A 3,639-nucleotide genomic window follows, 5' to 3' on the forward strand; every position below is an offset into this window, starting at 1 on the left:
TTGGTACATTTCTAAATAATATTTCTTCATCTGCTTTCTAAAAGTGTGGATACTATGGCAATTTTTAAACTTAACATGAGTATCATTCCATAATTTCGGTCCGTATACAGAAATAAAATATTGGCTTTTGGTTAGTCTTACAAAAGGAACGTAAAGTGAGTTTGAATTTTTTAAGCAATAACTGTGTATAGGTTTATAATCATGAAATAAAGCTAATATAGAGGTTGGGAGTTGGCCTTTTATGTATTGAAACATAAAACACGTAACTTGTAGTTTGTTTAGATCTATAGTTTTTAATATATTTAGTTTTTTAAACAGAGGTTCCGAAGACGATGCAAATGTAGCTAAATCAATTATTCTGACAACACGTTTTTGTAGCTTAAGTAATCTATCCAGGTTCGAAGAATAGTCACAGGCCCATATTAAGTTACAATACTGCAAATAAGGGAGAATAAGAGTATTGTATGGAGTAATTAAAGTATTGCGTGGGAAGAATAACTTAAGCCTGTTTATTATGCCTATTGATTTTGATATTTTGCTTGCAACATAATTTTGGTGTAATTTCCAACTTAGAGTTTCATCGATGAATACTCCTAAAAACGAAGTATTTGATTTACGTTCTATAGGATTTTCATTTAAAATAATGCTAAAGTTTGAAAAATTTACTTTCTTATGGTGTGAATGAAATAAAATATAGTTAGTCTTTTGAATATTAATTCGGAGCTTATTTGCATTGAACCAGGAACCAATTTTTTAAAACTTATTATTAAACGTAATGAACAAAACATTGAGGTCTTCATTAGAATAAAAAAAAACGTAGTATCATCGGCGAAGGACACCAACTGGAGGGTGTCACTAATTCTACACAAGTCATTAACATATATTATGAAAAGTAACGGCCCCAAGACCGACCCTTGTGGCACCCCACAAGTTACATCCCTCGTCGATGATTTACATGATCCAACAGAAACAAATTGTTTACGATTATTCAAATAACTTATAAACCAATTTAAAGCAATACCTCTAATACCATATCTAAAAAGTTTTGAAATTAAAATTTCGTGGTTAACAACATCAAAAGCTTTTGATAAATCTAAGAATAAACTTAATAGAAATCGTTTATTTTCAAATGATTTGGTAATGTTATTAACGAGTTCAAGTATTGCATGACAGGTTGAGTGATTCTGACGAAATCCATATTGATGGTCATTTAAGATGTTAAATTGATTTAAATAATTAAATAGTCTTTTATGCATACGTTTTTCAACTATTTTTGAAAAGATAGGTAGAATGGATATTGGTCTATAATTTGATAGTGTATCAGTGTCGCCTTTCTTAAAAACGGGAATGACTGGCCATTTTTAAAGTATTTGGAACTGTACCAGATGAAAAAGATGTTAGTTGTTTAATGATGATTTGAGATACACATTTTAGGGTCCTAGGAGATAAGTGGTCATAGCCAGCACCTTTGTTAGTATCTATATCATGAATTACTGCTAATACTTCAGATTCAGTGAGGGTTTAATAAAAAATGAATTAGGCGACGTTGGTAGGAACTGTAAAGGATCAATATCAGAATCTGGTAAAGATTTGTTTATATCTGGGCCAATGGAGGAAAAATAATCATTAAAGTAGTCACAAATAGATTTCTCATTATTAATTATGTTATTGTTGATTTTTAAAACTTTAATTTTTGTTAATATTCTTTTTGCTCGGATTAATAACAGAATTTATTATATTCCATGTACGTTTGAGATTGCCTTTTACCAGATCAAATTTGCGTTTATAATAATTAAATTTGGCAGTACGACAGAGACTATTGTAGATGTTATTGTATTTAGTGTAGTTTAATTTGTGTTTAGAACTTTGCGAAAAAATATATTTTGTATATAATTTGTGTTTTCGTTTACTACATTTCAGGAGTGAAGAACTCATCCAGGTTTGTTTATGAATTTTGTTTTTCTTTATTCGACTAGCGTTTAAATGCTTACTATGAACGGAAAAAAATTTGTCAAGAAAGATATCAAAAGAAAGTTTTGGGTCACTATTGTAAACATCGGACCAGTCAACTTGAGATAAATTATTGCAAAAGGAATTCATATCATTAATAACAAAGGAGAGGCTTTCCTGGGTTTTTAGTTTATCTAGATCATTATCAATAAACTGGAAAATAGGCAAATGATCAGTGATATCAGAAACCAGAACACCAGAGACTATACTAGATTCAGTTTCATTTGTATAAAAGTGGTCTATTAGTGTTGCAGTGTTTGAAGTAATACGAGTTGCTTTGGAAACAGTTGGATAGAATGAATGAGTTAAAATAATATCTAAGTAATTATTGGTTATGTTGTGATTGTGGAATTTAAGCAAATCAATATTAAAATCTCCCATAAGATGGCATATTTTATTTTCCGTATTAATTTTAGTTAGTAATTCATCAATATGTTTAGAGAAACTAATAATGTTTGTACAAGGAGGTTTGTATACAGTGCCAATAATTATGTTTTTCTTTGTATTAAGTATTATTTCAATAAATATAGAATCACCAAATTCTTTCGGGAGGGCAAGATCAGGGCGAAGACGAACATTATTAAATTCATTACGAATGAATAATCCCACCCCTCCTCCTACGTGTGATTGTCTATTACTTGCGAAAAAGGTATAATCGTGTAAAAACGGCAACGGTTTGTTATCATTTAGCCAGGTCTCAGATAGCCCGATTACTGAGAACTTAGTATGAATTGAATTTAGGAGCTTTTCAAATGCATCTATTTTGTTGACAAGACTCCGAATGTTTATATGTAATAAAGATAAGTTGGATTGTTTTAGCGAAGCATGCAGTGTGTTAAGTTCAGTTATATTATAGTATTTACATTCATCAAGTGTAGTAGATCTGGTGTTAAGGTGATCAATTAACATATCAGCCTGATCATCATATCTTTCATCATTATCAACAAAGGGATTAAAAGTATATTCAGAAGTATTAAAATTTGAGTCATTACAATCGTTTTCCTCAGATACAAAAATTCATTATCGTTTATATTTAAATTTGTATGAGAGAAGACGTTGACAAGAAAGCAAGAATAAAGAAAAGAAAAAGCAAACAAGGTAAACAAACAAGTAAAAAAGTACATATAAATATAATAGATGTAATTGAGGAAACATGTAAACGGTGAAATGCAACTAATGGCAAACCATTGGACCAAATTCAATCAAATTTTGTCATTAAGAACCGGCGACACCTCCTACACCCCAGTCTGGGATCAGGGGTCACATAGGGGTCATCGGGGTTAAATTTTCAAAATAGCCCAGTTGAGCTTAAATTTACCAGGAATGATCCTTAGGACCTTCTAAACAAAACAAAAAAAACTCTTTACCCCATATGTCAAAGTTCCGGTCAAAGTTTCAAAATGTTACTAATGGCAAACGATTGAACCAAATTCAATCAAATTTGACCATTAAGAACCAGTGACACCTGCTACACCCCTGTCTGGCATCAGTGTTTACATAGGGTTCATCGGGGTCAAATTTTCAAAATAGCCCAATTGAGCTCGAATTTACCAGGAATGATCCTAGGACCTTCTAAACATGAACAACTACTCTTCATCTATAGGTAAAAATTCACAAGGGTCAATATAG

Source organism: Anneissia japonica, unplaced genomic scaffold (assembly GCF_011630105.1).
Source record: "Anneissia japonica isolate Jap-2015-1 unplaced genomic scaffold, ASM1163010v1 scaffold288010_len917306_cov203, whole genome shotgun sequence".
Classification (NCBI taxonomy): Eukaryota; Metazoa; Echinodermata; class Crinoidea; order Comatulida; family Comatulidae; genus Anneissia; species Anneissia japonica.